Below are 17,065 nucleotides of genomic sequence, written 5' to 3' on the forward strand. Positions count from 1 at the left end.
GTGGGGGGAGACGGGCGCGGCACGAGGTGGGGGGAGACGGGCGCGGCACGAGGTGGGGGGAGACGGGCCCGCGGCACGAGGTGGGGGGAGACGGGCGCGGCACGAGGTGGGGGGAGACGGGCGCGGCACGAGGTGGGGGGAGACGGGCGCGGCACGAGGTGGGGGGAGACGGGCGCGGCACGAGGTGGGGGGAGACGGGCGCGGCACGAGGTGGGGGGAGACGGGCGCGGCACGAGGTGGGGGGGAGACGGGCGCGGCACGAGGTGGGGGGAGACGGGCGCGGCACGAGGTGGGGGGGAGACGGGCGCGGCACGAGGTGGGGGGAGACGGGCGCGGCACGAGGTGGGGGGAGACGGGGCGCGGCACGAGGTGGGGGGAGACGGGCGCGGCACGAGGTGGGGGGAGACGGGCGCGGCACGAGGTGGGGGGAGACGGGGCGCGGCACGAGGTGGGGGAGACGGCGCGGCACGAGGTGGGGGGAGACGGGCGCGGCACGAGGTGGGGGGGAGACGGGCGCGGCACGAGGTGGGGGGAGACGGGCGCGCACGAGGTGGGGGGAGACGGGCGCGGCACGAGGTGGGGGGAGACGGGCGCGGCACGAGGTGGGGGGAGACGGGCGCGGCACGAGGTGGGGGGAGACGGGCGCGGCACGAGGTGGGGGGAGACGGGCGCGGCACGAGGTGGGGGGAGACGGGCGCGGCACGAGGTGGGGGGGAGACGGTGCGCGGCACGAGGTGGGGGAGACGGGCGCGGCACGAGGTGGGGGGAGACGGCGCGGCACGAGGTGGGGGAGACGGGCGCGGCACGAGGTGGGGGAGACGGGCGCGGCACGAGGTGGGGGAGCGGGCGCGAGGTGGGGGAGACGGCGCGGCACGAGGTGGGGGGAGACGGGCGCGGCACGAGGTGGGGGGGAGACGGGCGCGGCACGAGGTGGGGGGAGACGGGCGCGGCACGAGGTGGGGGGAGACGGGCGCGGCACGAGGTGGGGGAGACGGGCGCGGCACGAGGTGGGGGAGACGGGCGCGGCACGAGGTGGGGGGAGACTGGGCGCGGCACGAGGTGGGGGGAGACGGGCGCGGCACGAGGTGGGGGGAGACGGGCGCGGCACGAGGTGGGGGGAGACGGGCGCGGCACGAGGTGGGGGGAGACGGGCGCGGCACGAGGTGGGGGGAGACGGGCGCGGCACGAGGTGGGGGGAGACGGGCGCGGCACGAGGTGGGGGGAGACGGGCGCGGCACGAGGTGGGGGGAGACGGGCGCGGCACGAGGTGGGGGGAGACGGGCGCGGCCACGAGGTGGGGGGAGACGGGCGCGGCACGAGGTGGGGGGAGACGGGCGCGGCACGAGGTGGGGGGAGACGGGCGCGGCACGAGGTGGGGGGAGACGGGCGCGGCACGAGGTGGGGGGAGACGGGCGCGGCACGAGGTGGGGGGAGACGGGCGCGGCACGAGGTGGGGGGGAGACGGGCGCGGCACGAGGTGGGGGGAGACGGGCGCGGCACGAGGTGGGGGGAGACGGGCGCGGCACGAGGTGGGGGGAGACGGGCGCGGCACGAGGTGGGGGGAGACGGGCGCGGCACGAGGTGGGGGGAGACGGGCGCGGCACGAGGGTGGGGGGAGACGGGCGCGGCACGAGGTGGGGGGAGACGGGCGCGGCACGAGGTGGGGGGAGACGGGCGCGGCACGAGGTGGGGGGAGACGGGCGCGGCACGAGGTGGGGGGAGACGGGCGCGGCACGAGGTGGGGGGAGACGGGCGCGGCACGAGGTGGGGGGAGACGGGCGCGGCACGAGGTGGGGGGAGACGGGCGCGCACGAGGTGGGGGGGAGACGGGCGCGGCACGAGGTGGGGGGAGACGGGCCGCGGCACGAGGTGGGGGGAGACGGGCGCGGCACGAGGTGGGGGAGACGGGCGCGGCACGAGGTGGGGGGAGACGGGCGCGGCACGAGGTGGGGGGGAGACGGGCGCGGCACGAGGTGGGGGGAGACGGGCGCGGCACGAGGTGGGGGGAGACGGGCGCGGCACGAGGTGGGGGAGACGGGCGCGCACGAGGTGGGGGGAGAACGGGCGCGCACGAGGTGGGGGGAGACGGGCGCGGCACGAGGTGGGGGGAGACGGGCGCGGCACGAGGTGGGGGGAGACGGGCGCGGCACGAGGTGGGGGGAGACGGGCGCGGCACGAGGTGGGGGAGACGGGCGCGGCACGAGGTGGGGGGAGACGGGCGCGGCACGAGGGTGGGGGAGACGGGCGCGGCACGAGGTGGGGGGAGACGGGCGCGGCACGAGGTGGGGGGAGACGGGGCGCGGCACGAGGTGGGGGGAGACGGGCGCGGCACGAGGTGGGGGGGGAGACGGGCGCGGCACGAGGTGGGGGGAGACGGGCGCGGCACGAGGTGGGGGGAGACGGGCGCGGCACGAGGTGGGGGGAGACGGGCGCGGCACGAGGTGGGGGGAGACGGGCGCGGCACGAGGTGGGGGGAGACGGGCGCGGCACGAGGTGGGGGGAGACGGGGCGCGGCACGAGGTGGGGGGAGACGGGCGCGGCACGAGGGTGGGGGGAGACGGGCGCGGCACGAGGTGGGGGGAGACGGGCGCGGCACGAGGTGGGGGGAGACGGGCGCGGCACGAGGTGGGGGGAGACGGGGCGCGGCACGAGGGTGGGGGGGAGACGGGCGCGGCACGAGGTGGGGGGAGACGGGCGCGGCACGAGGTGGGGGGAGACGGGCGCGGCGACGAGGTGGGGGGGAGACGGGCGCGCACGAGGTGGGGGGAGACGGGCGCGGCACGAGGTGGGGGGAGACGGGCGCGGCACGAGGTGGGGGGAGACGGGCGCGGCACGAGGTGGGGGGAGACGGGCGCGGCACGAGGTGGGGGGAGACGGCGCGGCACGAGGTGGGGGTCGAGACGGGCGCGGCACGAGGTGGGGGGAGACGGGCGCGGGCACGAGGTGGGGGGAGACGGGCGCGGCACGAGGTGGGGGGAGACGGGCGCGGCACGAGGGTGGGGGGGAGACGCGGCGACGGCCACGAGGTGGGGGGGTGGGGGGGAGACGGGCGCGGCACGAGGTGGGGGGGAGACGGGCGCGGCACGAGGTGGGGGGAGACGGGCGCGGCACGAGGTGGGGGGAGACGGGCGCGGCACGAGGTGGGGGGAGACGGGCGCGGCACGAGGTGGGGGGAGACGGGCGCGGCACGAGGTGGGGGGAGACGGGCGCGGCACGAGGTGGGGGGAGACGGGCGCGGCACGAGGTGGGGGGAGACGGGCGCGGCACGAGGTGGGGGGAGACGGGCGCGGCACGAGGTGGGGGAGACGGGCGCGGCACGAGGTGGGGGAGACGGGCGCGGCACGAGGTGGGGGGAGACGGGCGCGGCACGAGGTGGGGGGAGACGGGCGCGGCACGAGGTGGGGGGAGACGGGCGCGGCACGAGGTGGGGGGAGACGGGCGCGGCACGAGGTGGGGGGAGACGGGCGCGGCACGAGGTGGGGGGAGACGGGCGCGGCACGAGTGGGGGGAGACGGGCGCGGCACGAGGTGGGGGGAGACGGGCGCGGCACGAGGTGGGGGAGACGGGCGCGGCACGAGGTGGGGGGAGACGGGCGCGGCACGAGGTGGGGGGAGACGGGCGCGGCACGAGGTGGGGGGAGACGGGCGCGGCACGAGGTGGGGGGAGACGGGCGCGGCACGAGGTGGGGGGGAGACGGGCGCGGCACGAGGTGGGGGGAGACGGGCGCGGCACGAGGTGGGGGGAGACGGGCGCGGCACGAGGTGGGGGGAGACGGGCGCGGCACGAGGTGGGGGAGACGGGCGCGGCACGAGGTGGGGGGAGACGGGCGCGGCACGAGGTGGGGGGAGACGGGCGCGGCACGAGGTGGGGGGAGACGGGCGCGGCACGAGGTGGGGGGAGACGGGCGCGGCACGAGGTGGGGGGAGACGGGCGCGGCACGAGGTGGGGGGAGACGGGCGCGGCACGAGGTGGGGGGAGACGGGCGCGGCACGAGGTGGGGGGAGACGGGCGCGGCACGAGGTGGGGGGAGACGGGCGCGGCACGAGGTGGGGGGAGACGGGCGCGGCACGAGGTGGGGGGAGACGGGCGCGGCACGAGGTGGGGGAGACGGGCGCGGCACGAGGTGGGGGAGACTGGGCGCGGCACGAGGTGGGGGGAGACGGGCGCGGCACGAGGTGGGGGGAGACGGGCGCGGCACGAGGTGGGGGGAGACGGGCGCGGCACGAGGTGGGGGGAGACGGGCGCGGCACGAGGTGGGGGGAGACGGGCGCGGCACGAGGTGGGGGGAGACGGGCGCGGCACGAGGTGGGGGGAGACGGGCGCGGCACGAGGTGGGGGGAGACGGGCGCGGCACGAGGTGGGGGGGAGACGGGCGCGGCACGAGGTGGGGGGAGACGGGCGCGGCACGAGGTGGGGGGAGACGGGCGCGGCACGAGGTGGGGGGAGACGGGCGCGGCACGAGGTGGGGGGAGACGGGCGCGGCACGAGGTGGGGGAGACGGGCGCGGCACGAGGTGGGGGAGACGGGGCGGCACGAGGTGGGGGAGACGGGCGCGGCACGAGGTGGGGGGAGACGGGCGCGGCACGAGGTGGGGGGGAGACGGCGCGGCACGAGGTGGGGGGAGACGGGCGCGGCACGAGGTGGGGAGACGGGCGCGGCACGAGGTGGGGGGAGACGGGCGCGGCACGAGGTGGGGGGAGACGGGCGCGGCACGAGGTGGGGGGAGACGGGCGCGGCACGAGGTGGGGGAGACGGGCGCGGCACGAGGTGGGGGAGACGGGCGCGGCACGAGGTGGGGGGAGACGGGCGCGGCACGAGGTGGGGGGAGACGGGCGCGGCACGAGGTGGGGGGAGACGGGCGCGGCACGAGGTGGGGGGAGACGGGCGCGGCACGAGGTGGGGGGAGACGGGCGCGGCACGAGGTGGGGGGAGACGGGCGCGGCACGAGGTGGGGGGAGACGGGCGCGGCACGAGGTGGGGGGAGACCGGGCGCGGCACGAGGTGGGGGGAGACGGGCGCGGCACGAGGTGGGGGGAGACGGGCGCGGCACGAGGTGGGGGGAGACGGGCGCGGCACGAGGTGGGGGGAGACGGGCGCGGCACGAGGTGGGGGGAGACGGGCGCGGCACGAGGTGGGGGGAGACCGGGCGCGGCACGAGGTGGGGGGAGACGGGCGCGGCACGAGGTGGGGGGAGACGGGCGCGGCACGAGGTGGGGGGAGACGGGCGCGGCACGAGGTGGGGGGAGACGGGCGCGGCACGAGGTGGGGGGAGACGGGCGCGGCACGAGGTGGGGGGAGACGGGCGCGGCACGAGGTGGGGGGAGACGGGCGCGGCACGAGGTGGGGGGAGACGGGCGCGGCACGAGGTGGGGGGAGACGGGCGCGGCACGAGGTGGGGGGAGACGGGCGCGGCACGAGGTGGGGGGAGACGGGCGCGGCACGAGGTGGGGGGAGACGGGCGCGGCACGAGGTGGGGGGAGACGGGCGCGGCACGAGGTGGGGGGAGACGGGCGCGGCACGAGGTGGGGGGAGACGGGCGCGGCACGAGGTGGGGGGAGACGGGCGCGGCACGAGGTGGGGGGAGACGGGCGCGGCACGAGGTGGGGGGAGACGGGCGCGGCACGAGGTGGGGGGAGACGGGCGCGGCACGAGGTGGGGGAGACGGGCGCGGCACGAGGTGGGGGGAGACGGGCGCGGCACGAGGTGGGGGGAGACGGGCGCGGCACGAGGTGGGGGAGACGGGCGCGGCACGAGGTGGGGGAGACGGGCGCGGCACGAGGTGGGGGGAGACGGGCGCGGCACGAGGTGGGGGGAGACGGGCGCGGCACGAGGTGGGGGGAGACGGGCGCGGCACGAGGTGGGGGAGACGGGCGCGGCACGAGGTGGGGGGAGACGGGCGCGGCACGAGGTGGGGGGAGACGGGCGCGGCACGAGGTGGGGGGAGACGGGCGCGGCACGAGGTGGGGGGAGACGGGCGCGGCACGAGGTGGGGGGAGACGGGCGCGGCACGAGGTGGGGGGAGACGGGCGCGGCACGAGGTGGGGGGAGACGGGCGCGGCACGAGGTGGGGGGAGACGGGCGCGGCACGAGGTGGGGGGAGACGGGCGCGGCACGAGGTGGGGGGAGACGGGCGCGGCACGAGGTGGGGGAGACGGGCGCGGCACGAGGTGGGGGGAGACGGGCGCGGCACGAGGTGGGGGGAGACGGGCGCGGCACGAGGTGGGGGGAGACGGGCGCGGCACGAGGTGGGGGGGAGACGGGCGCGGCACGAGGTGGGGGGAGACGGGCGCGGCACGAGGTGGGGGGAGACGGGCGCGGCACGAGGTGGGGGGAGACGGGCGCGGCACGAGGTGGGGGGAGACGGGCGCGGCACGAGGTGGGGGGAGACGGGCGCGGCACGAGGTGGGGGGAGACGGGCGCGGCACGAGGTGGGGGGAGACGGGCGCGGCACGAGGTGGGGGAGACGGGCGCGGCACGAGGTGGGGGGAGACGGGCGCGGCACGAGGTGGGGGGAGACGGGCGCGGCACGAGGTGGGGGGAGACGGGCGCGGCACGAGGTGGGGGGAGACGGGCGCGGCACGAGGTGGGGGGAGACGGGCGCGGCACGAGGTGGGGGGAGACGGGCGCGGCACGAGGTGGGGGGAGACGGGCGCGGCACGAGGTGGGGGGAGACGGGCGCGGCACGAGGTGGGGGGAGACGGGCGCGGCACGAGGTGGGGGGAGACGGGCGCGGCACGAGGTGGGGGGAGACGGGCGCGGCACGAGGTGGGGGGAGACGGGCGCGGCACGAGGTGGGGGGGAGACGGGCGCGGCACGAGGTGGGGGGAGACGGGCGCGGCACGAGGTGGGGGGAGACGGGCGCGGCACGAGGTGGGGGGAGACGGGCGCGGCACGAGGTGGGGGAGACGGGCGCGGCACGAGGTGGGGGGAGACGGGCGCGGCACGAGGTGGGGGGAGACGGGCGCGGCACGAGGTGGGGGGAGACGGGCGCGGCACGAGGTGGGGGGAGACGGGCGCGGCACGAGGTGGGGGGAGACGGGCGCGGCACGAGGTGGGGGGAGACGGGCGCGGCACGAGGTGGGGGGAGACGGGCGCGGCACGAGGTGGGGGGAGACGGGCGCGGCACGAGGTGGGGGGAGACGGGCGCGGCACGAGGTGGGGGGAGACGGGCGCGGCACGAGGTGGGGGGAGACGGGCGCGGCACGAGGTGGGGGAGACGGCGCGGCACGAGGTGGGGGGAGACGGGCGCGGCACGAGGTGGGGGGAGACGGGCGCGGCACGAGGTGGGGGGAGACGGGCGCGGCACGAGGTGGGGGGAGACGGGCGCGGCACGAGGTGGGGGGAGAGACGGGGCGCGGCACGAGGTGGGGGGAGACGGGCGCGGCACGAGGTGGGGGGAGACGGGCGCGGCACGAGGTGGGGGGAGACGGGCGCGGCACGAGGTGGGGGGAGACGGGCGCGGCACGAGGTGGGGGGAGACGGGCGCGGCACGAGGTGGGGGGAGACGGGCGCGGCACGAGGTGGGGGGAGACGGCGCGGCACGAGGTGGGGGGAGACGGGCGCGGCACGAGGTGGGGGGAGACGGGCGCGGCACGAGGTGGGGGGAGACGGGCGCGGCACGAGGTGGGGGAGACGGGCGCGGCACGAGGTGGGGGGAGACGGGCGCGGCACGAGGTGGGGGGAGACGGGCGCGGCACGAGGTGGGGGGAGACGGGCGCGGCACGAGGTGGGGGGAGACGGGCGCGGCACGAGGTGGGGGAGACGGGCGCGGCACGAGGTGGGGGGGAGACGGGCGCGGCACGAGGTGGGGGAGACGGGCGCGGCACGAGGTGGGGGGAGACGGGCGCGGCACGAGGTGGGGGGAGACGGGCGCGGCACGAGGTGGGGGGAGACGGGCGCGGCACGAGGTGGGGGAGACGGGCGCGGCACGAGGTGGGGGGAGACGGGCGCGGCACGAGGTGGGGGGAGACGGGCGCGGCACGAGGTGGGGGGAGACGGGCGCGGCACGAGGTGGGGGGAGACGGGCGCGGCACGAGGTGGGGGGAGACGGGCGCGGCACGAGGTGGGGGGAGACGGGCGCGGCACGAGGTGGGGGGAGACGGGCGCGGCACGAGGTGGGGGGAGACGGGCGCGGCACGAGGTGGGGGGAGACGGGCGCGGCACGAGGTGGGGGGAGACGGGCGCGGCACGAGGTGGGGGGAGACGGGCGCGGCACGAGGTGGGGGGAGACGGGCGCGGCACGAGGTGGGGGGAGACGGGCGCGGCACGAGGTGGGGGAGACGGGCGCGGCACGAGGTGGGGGGAGACGGGCGCGGCACGAGGTGGGGGGAGACGGGCGCGGCACGAGGTGGGGGGAGACGGGCGCGGCACGAGGTGGGGGGAGACGGGCGCGGCACGAGGTGGGGGGAGACGGGCGCGGCACGAGGTGGGGGAGACGGGCGCGGCACGAGGTGGGGGGAGACGGGCGCGGCACGAGGTGGGGGGAGACGGCGCGGCACGAGGTGGGGGGAGACGGGCGCGGCACGAGGTGGGGGGAGACGGGCGCGGCACGAGGTGGGGGGAGACGGGCGCGGCACGAGGTGGGGGGGGAGACGGGCGCGGCACGAGGTGGGGGGAGACGGGCGCGGCACGAGGTGGGGGGAGACGGGCGCGGCACGAGGTGGGGGGAGACGGGCGCGGCACGAGGTGGGGGGAGACGGGCGCGGCACGAGGTGGGGGGAGACGGGCGCGGCACGAGGTGGGGGGAGACGGGCGCGGCACGAGGTGGGGGGGAGACGGGCGCGGCACGAGGTGGGGGGAGACGGGCGCGGCACGAGGTGGGGGAGACGGGCGCGGCACGAGGTGGGGGAGACGGGCGCCGAGGGGGGGAGACGGGCGCGGCACGAGGTGGGGGGAGACGGGCGCGGCACGAGGTGGGGGGAGACGGGCGCGGCACGAGGTGGGGGGAGACGGGCGCGGCACGAGGTGGGGGGAGACGGGCGCGGCACGAGGTGGGGGGAGACGGGCGCGGCACGAGGTGGGGGGAGACGGGCGCGGCACGAGGTGGGGGGAGACGGGCGCGGCACGAGGTGGGGGGAGACGGGCGCGGCACGAGGTGGGGGGAGACGGGCGCGGCACGAGGTGGGGGGAGACGGGCGCGGCACGAGGTGGGGGGAGACGGGCGCGGCACGAGGTGGGGGGAGACGGGCGCGGCACGAGGTGGGGGGAGACGGGCGCGGCACGAGGTGGGGGGAGACGGCGCGGCACGAGGTGGGGGGAGAAGGGCGCGGCACGAGGTGGGGGGAGAAGGGCGCGGCACGAGGTGGGGGGGAGAAGGGCGCGGCACGAGGTGGGGGAGAAGGCGCGGCACGAGGTGGGGGGAGAAGGGCGCGGCACGAGGTGGGGGGAGAAGGGCGCGGCACGAGGTGGGGGGAGAAGGGCGCGGCACGAGGTGGGGGGAGAAGGGCGCGGCACGAGGTGGGGGGAGAAGGGCGCGGCACGAGGTGGGGGGAGAAGGGCGCGGCACGAGGTGGGGGAGAAGGGCGCGGCACGAGGTGGGGGGAGAAGGGCGCGGCACGAGGTGGGGGGAGAAGGGCGCGGCACGAGGTGGGGGAGAAGGGCGGCACGAGGTGGGGGAGAAGGGCGCGGCACGAGGTGGGGGGAGAAGGGCGCGGCACGAGGTGGGGGGAGAAGGGCGCGGCACGAGGTGGGGGGAGAAGGGCGCGGCACGAGGTGGGGGGAGAAGGGCGCGGCACGAGGTGGGGGGAGAAGGGCGCGGCACGAGGTGGGGGGAGAAGGGCGCGGCACGAGGTGGGGGGAGAAGGGCGCGGCACGAGGTGGGGGGAGAAGGGCGCGGCACGAGGTGGGGGGAGAAGGGCGCGGCACGAGGGGGGAGCGGGACAAGGCGGGGGGGGAAGGGAGCAGGACAAGGGGGGGGGGGAAGGGAGGCAGACGGGAGCAGGACGGGGGGGGGGAGGGAGCAGACGGGAGCAGGACGGGGGGGGGGGGGGGACGGGAGCAGGACGGGGGGGGGGGGGGGACGGGAGCAGGACGGGGGGGGGGGGGGGACGGGAGCAGGACGGGGGGGGGGGGGGACGGGAGCAGGACGGGGGGGGGGGACGGGAGCAGGACGGGGGGGGGGACGGGAGCAGGACGGGGGGGGGGGGACGGGAGCAGGACGGGGGGGGGGGGGAAGGGAGCAGGACGGGGGGGGGGGGGGAAGGGAGCAGGACGGGGGGGGGGGGAAGGGAGCAGGACGGGGGGGGGGGAAGGGAGCAGGACGGGGGGGTGGGGGAAGGGAGCAGGACGGGGGGGTGGGGGAAGGGAGCAGGACGGGGGGGTGGGGGAAGGGAGCAGGACGGGGGGTGGGGGAAGGGAGCAGGACGGGGGGGTGGGGGAAGGGAGCAGGACGGGGGGGTGGGGGAAGGGAGCAGGACGGGGGGGGGGGGGGAAGGGAGCAGGACGGGGGGGGGGGGAAGGGAGCAGGACGGGGGTGGGGGGAAGGGAGCAGGACGGGGGTGGGGGAAGGGAGCAGGACGGGGGGGTGGGGGAAGGGAGCAGGACGGGGGGGGGGGGGGAAGGGAGCAGGACGGGGGGGGGGGGAAGGGAGCAGGACGGGGGGGGGGGGGGAAGGGAGCAGGACGGGGGGGGGGGGAAGGGAGCAGGACGGGGGGGGGGGGAAGGGAGCAGGACGGGGGGGGGGAAGGGAGCAGGACGGGGGGGGGGAAGGGAGCAGGACGGGGGGGGGGGGGAAGGGAGCAGGACGGGGGGGGGGGGAAGGGAGCAGGACGGGGGGGGGGGGAAGGGAGCAGGACGGGGGGGGGGGGAAGGGAGCAGGACGGGGGGGGGGGAAGGGAGCAGGACGGGGGGGGGGGGGAAGGGAGCAGGACGGGGTGGGGGGGGGAAGGGAGCAGGACGGGGTGGGGGGGGGAAGGGAGCAGGACGGGGTGGGGGGGGGGAAGGGAGCAGGACGGGGCGGGGGGGAAGGGAGCAGGACGGGGCGGGGGCGTAAGGAGGAAGGGAAATGAACACAGTAGACAGGCTGACATCACCTCGACACCCAGAATATTCAGACCCTAGATAAGCGTTTCTCCCTGCGACTCCTGAAACAGACACTCGCAGCCATGCGCCAGCACCTCCACACACTGCAATCCAGCCTGCCCCAGCTCAGAGCCTCCCTCTCCCAGACCTGCACATGACCCCTGCTGTTTTTTATCCGCCGCAGGTTCCACAGACTGAACACCCAGTTCCACTCAGCTTTACTGGACACCAAAAATCGTAAGTACAACCAACTCACGGGCCCCTGCCACCCACAAGAGGACTCCTGCGCCTCCCAAATCCCAAGTCTGTACCTGCCCCGCCGCCATTGACCATGAAGACACGGCCGGAGACCCCACCGATGACGTCACACCCGCCTCCGCCGGCGACACCACTTCCGGAACCGCTGCTGCAGTCACCACCTCCACTTCCAGGTACAACACCTCACGCACCACCCTCACCGCAGCTGCTGCCGCCTCCCACGATCCTCCAACCGCCGACGGAACCCCGCCCACGGCCGACGGAACCGCGCCCACGGCCGACGCCGACGGAACCCCGCCCACGGCCGACGACCTCATCGCTCCGCCCACAGCCTCCACAGCCAGCAAGCCCAAAGGAGACAGCCACACCCGGCCCTGCCGCATGTTCACCGTCTCCCCAGATCTCCCACTGACTGAAGGACGAACGGTCAGTCCTCAGTAAGGGGCTCACCTTTGTCCCCGTCCAACCACAAATCAACCAATACCATTCACGATTGGACATAGAGCAGTTTTTCCGCCATCTTCGCATCCACGCCTACTTCTTCAACCGGGAGGCTAAAACTCCCTCCACTGACCCCTTCACCCTCTTCCAACACAAGTCCTCCTCCTGGACACCACCCCCAGGCCTCCTAACCTCCCACGACCTCTTCATCTCCAACTGCCGTCGAGACATTAACCGCCTCAATCTCTTCACCCCTCTCACCCACTCCAACATCTCCCCTGAAGAACGGGCAGCCCTCCGCTCCAACCCCAACCTCACCATCAAACCCGCAGACAACGGTGGCGTAGTGGTAGTATGGCGCACTGACCTCTACATCGACGAGGCCGGATGCCAACGCTCCGACACCACCTCCTACTGCCCCCTCGCTCATGACCCCACACCCGAGCACCAAACCATCATCTCCAACACCATTCATGACCTCATCACCTCTGGGGACCTCCCACCCACAGTCTCCAACCTCATTGTTCCCCAACCCCGCATGGCCCGTTTCTATCTCCTTCCCAAAATCCACAAACCTGCCTGCCCTGGTCGACCCATCGTCTCAGCCTGTTCCTGCCCCACCGAACTCATCTCCACCTATCTGGACTCCATTTTCTCCCCTTTGGTCCAGGAACTCCCTACCTACGTCCGTGACACCACCCACGCCCTCCACCTCCTCCAGGATGTCAAATTCCCTGGCCCCCAACACCTCATCTTCACCATGGACGTCCAGTCCCTATACACCTGCATTCTGCATGCAGATGGCCTCCAGGCCCTCCGCTTCTTCCTGTCCCGCAGGCCCGACCAGTCCCCCTCCCCCGACACCCTCATCGGCCTAGCCGAACTCGTCCTCACCCTCAACAACTTCTCTTTTGACTCCTCCCACTTCCTACAGACTAAGGGGGTGGCCATGGGCAGCCGCATGGGCCCCAGCTATGCCTGCCTCTTTGTAGGTTACGTGGAACAGTCCCTCTTCCGCACCTACACAGGACCCAAACCCCACCTCTTCCTCCGGTACATTGATGACTGTATCGGCGCCGCCTCTTGCTGCCCAGAGGAGCTCGAACAGTTCATCCACTTCACCAACACCTTCCACCCCAACCTTCAGTTCACCTGGGCCATCTCCAGCACATCCCTCACCTTCCTGGACCTCTCAGTCTCCATCTCAGGCAACCAGCTTGTAACTGATGTCCATTTCAAGCCCACCGACTCCCACAGCTACCTAGAATACACCTCCTCCCACCCACCCTCCTGCAAAAATTCCATCCCATATTCCCAATTCCTCCGCCTCCGCCGCATCTGCTCCCACAATAAGACATTCCACTCCCGCACATCCCAGATGTCCAAGTTCTTCAAGGACCGCAACTTTCCCCCCACAGTGATCGAGAACGCCCGTGACCGCGTCTCCCGTATTTCCCGCAACACATCCCTCACACCCCGCCCCCGCCACAACCGCCCAAAGAGGATACCCCTCGTTCTCACACACCACCCCACCAACCTCCGGATACAACGCATCATCCTCCCACACTTCCGCCATCTACAATCCGACCCCGCCACCCAAGACATTTTTCCATCCCCACCCCTGTCTGCCTTCTGGACAGACCACTCTCTCCATGACTCCCTTGTTTGCTCCACACTGCCCTCCAACCCCACCACACCCGGAACCTTCCCCTGCAACCGCAGGAAATGCTACACTTGCCCCCACACCACCTCCCTCACCCCTATCCCAGGCCCCAAGATGACATTCCACATTAAGCAGAGGTTCACCTGCACATCTGCCAATGTGGTATACTGCATCCACTGTACCCGGTGTGGCTTCCTCTACATTGGGGAAACCAAGCGGAGGCGTGGGGACCACTTTGCAGAACACCTCCGCTCAGTTCGCAACAAACAACTGCACCTCCCAGTCGCAAACCATTTCCACTCCCCCTCCCATTCTTTAGATGACATGTCCATCATGGGCCTCCTGCAGTGCCACAATGATACCAGCCACCCGAAGGTTGCAGGAACAGCAACTCATATTCCGCCTGGGAACCCTGCAGCCATATGGTATCAATGTGGACTTCACCAGTTTCAAAATCTCCCCTTCCCCCACCGCATCCCTAAACCAGCCCAGTTCTTCCCCTCCCCCCACTGCACCACACAACCAGCCCAGCTCTTCCCCTCCACCCACTGCATCCCAAAACCAGTCCAACCTGTCTCTGCCTCCCTAACCTGTTCTTCCTCTCACCCATCCCTTCCTCCCACCCCAAGCCGCACCCCCATCTATCTACTAACCTCATCCCACCTCCTTGACCTGTCCGACTTCCCGGGACTGACCTATCCCCTCCCTACCTCCCAACCTATACTCTCTCCACCTATCTTCTTTTCTCTCCATCTTCGGTCCGCCTCCCCCTCTCTCCCTATTTATTCCAGAACCCTCACCCCATCCCCCTCTCTGATGAAGGGTCTCGGCCCGAAACGTCAGCTTTTGTGCTCCTGAGATGCTGCTTGGTCTGCTGTGTTCATCCAGCCTCACATTTTATTATCTTGGATTCTCCAGCATCTGCAGTTCCCATCATCTCTGACATCAGCTTCCCTGAGTCTCTGATGCTGCTTGTCCTGCTGTGTTCATCCACATCAACACCTTGTTACCCCCCATTCTCCTTTGTTTGTGTTTTCTTGCTCTTCCTCCCTCCCTCTGATTCTCACCCCCTCTCTCACCTCTGCTGGCTCTAATTTCACTCCCTTGTCATGTTCCCTTATTTCCATCTTTCTGTCCCTTCTCTCTCTCTCTCCGCCCACAAACTCACTCTGGCTTTATTCACAGGGGGAGAGAGTACAAGAGGAAAGGAAACCAAAGCACGCAGCGCCTTCGGCTGAGAGAGAAATGAAGAAATGCCGGAGATTTTCCAAACCCTGACGCAGGGGTTGCCTCTCTCTCTCTCGACAGTCTCTGTGACTGCCCCATCAAACCCCACACCCATTCCCGTCCCATGGTGTCTCTCCACAAACCCACCTCCGGGTAGAAATGCAAACACAAGTTGCTGGAAATGCTCAGCATCTGTGAAGAAAAAGTCCCGAGGTAGCGTTTTGGGTGCGATGACCCTTTCCCTCAGAGCTCTGGCTAGAAATGCTCCAGCCTCTGAGACAGGGTCCCCTTGAGGTCGGAGAGCTGCGGCTCCATCTCGGCTGTTCGCTTGGCATCAGGAGCTCCCCTCAGCCCCTGGAAGGGGTATGATCACCCCCTAACCTTATACTGACAGTGGTTGTGTCCTTCCCTCATCCCCGGGAGCCCCTCCTGTCTTCTCACCTTGTCGCCGGGGTGCTATTCGACTACGGAGGGCTGTGCGATAAAGATCCTACTTCCCACAGCGGCAGGGGGAGGTGGCATCCCTTCGCTCCGAAAACACCCCCTCCCATCCAATCTTGTGGCGATGGCTGTTCGGCTGCAGAAAGCGGCGCTGCCCGTGACCCCAAACCTCCCTACAACACCCCTCTCCTAATCCGACCCTTTTGCAGTAGCTGTCGGCCACTCAGTCACTGGGCTGTACAATAGTGACTCTCCCCTTGTCCACTCACTTCCAGGACGGCAATCATCCAACCCCGACCCCATCCCATCCGCCTCCTTCCCTTTACCATGTAGTACGAGAGCTGCAGGCTGGTCGGCTACGGAAACCCGCGCAAGGCTGGATAATAGACACCCTCCCAATGTCCCCAGCCTTCCCCTCACCCGGGGAGGGGAATTCTCACCCCCAAAACATCCATTCCCAACCCCTCGCTTTGGGATAGGAGCGGCGCAGGATGTGAAACAGGGACTGTGCTCATGTCCCCAATCCTCCCTTCACCCCAAACCACCACCCCCAGCTTACCTTGCAGTAGGAGATAGTTGTCGGCTGCTCAGCTACGGAAGGCGTCGCGGACCTGCGGCCGGGTGCTCGGGGAGCGCGGGCTCAGTGCCAGGCAGCTGTGCCCAGGCGCCGGGCGAAGAGGCCTTCTCCCCCCTCGGATCCCCGCTCCCGGCACAGGGCCGAGCCACTGAGCAGCGAGCGCTCCAGCAGCCCGGATGCCTGCTCCCAGCCCGGTGGTCATGCTGGAGGCCGCTGGAGAACAGGAGGTTGTAGGGGTACGGGAGCGTGGTGCGATGATCCCCGTTGCCGAACAGCTGGGTCCTCAGAACCCTCCCGGGAAAAGGGATCCAGACAGCGGACTCGTCGCCGAGGGAGGGGGGGGAAAGGCGTGAGTCGGAACAGGAGAGGAAGGGGATTGACTGAGAGGGAGAAAGAGACAGACTCTCTCTGTGTGTGTGTGTGTGTGTGTGAGTGAGAGAGAGAGGGGATTAGAAATGCAGTCTGATTGCGGATGGGTTGGGTTTAAATAGAGATTTTTAAACTTCGTTCAAAAAACTCACAACGCTCCCTGCTGAGCGGGTGGAGAGGCTCGGATAGAGAGGAAGAGAGAGACAGAGGGGCGGGGGAGAGAGGACAGAGAGAGGTTCACAGGGAGAGACGGAGAGACAAGGAGACAGGGGAGAGAGAACGGCAGAAGCACACACAGACGGAGCCAGATACAAGACGAGAGAGAGAGAGGGGCGCACACAGAGACCAAAGAGACAGAGTGAAAGCGGAGAGAGGAGAGAGACAGAAGTGCACAGCGAGGTGGCAGAGACAAGACGACAGAGAGAGACAGAGACATAGAGTGAGGCACACACAGAGAGATGGAGAGACAGAGATTGTGTGTGTGTGGTGGGGGGTGGGTTTGGAGAAAATGGGAGAGAGAGAGACAGAGTCGTCGAGTTGTACAGCAGGGAAACAGACTCTTCAGTCCAACTCCTCCAGGCCGACCAGATACCGTAACTGACTAGTTCTGTTTGCCAGCCTGTCGCCCATATCCCTCCAGCCCCTTCCTATTCATGTGTCCCTGCAGGTGACTTCTAAATACTGTGAGTATAACAGCCTCTGTCACTCCTCTGGCAGTTCATGCCACACACGAACTACACTCGGGAGAACACGTTGGCGCCAAATCCATCTCCCATCCTCTGAGAAAAGGAACCGGAAATGACATCACCAACCCAAGGAAACTGGAACACTTAAAGAGAAGGCGGGACCTAACTCCGGATGCTCACTGATGATTTTACCTGGAATGGTGCCGAAATGTCTGCAAACTAACCTTCCAGCTCAGTGAGCAATCTTACATCCAGAACCTCAACCCTGAGCTACAAATCTTCTCAAAACTCGATAATGCTTTGCCACTTGATTAACAGATGCATCCTATTTTTTGAAAAAAATAAACTTTTTTTGCTGGATGTATGACTGACTGACCAGTGTTT

At 72.0% G+C, this 17,065-nt stretch overlaps 1 protein-coding gene across 3 annotated transcripts in view; it reads right to left on the minus strand.

The window, feature by feature from the left end:
- The window catches only part of LOC132207929 (utrophin-like), a 195,639-nt gene that overhangs the window by 40,867 nt on the left and 137,707 nt on the right, over positions 1 to 17,065 (minus strand). Inside the window, exon 1 of one of the 3 annotated variants that reach the window (XR_009444018.1) lies at positions 11,331 to 11,512. The exons of the other annotated variants lie outside the window; for them this stretch is intronic. The gene's annotated coding sequence lies outside the window, so the exon portion shown is untranslated. Of the gene's footprint in view, positions 1 to 11,330; positions 11,513 to 17,065 lie in introns of those variants that run through there. 3 annotated transcript variants of the gene reach the window in all.

Source organism: Stegostoma tigrinum, unplaced genomic scaffold (genome assembly GCF_030684315.1).
Source record: "Stegostoma tigrinum isolate sSteTig4 unplaced genomic scaffold, sSteTig4.hap1 scaffold_212, whole genome shotgun sequence".
Classification (NCBI taxonomy): Eukaryota; Metazoa; Chordata; class Chondrichthyes; order Orectolobiformes; family Stegostomatidae; genus Stegostoma; species Stegostoma tigrinum.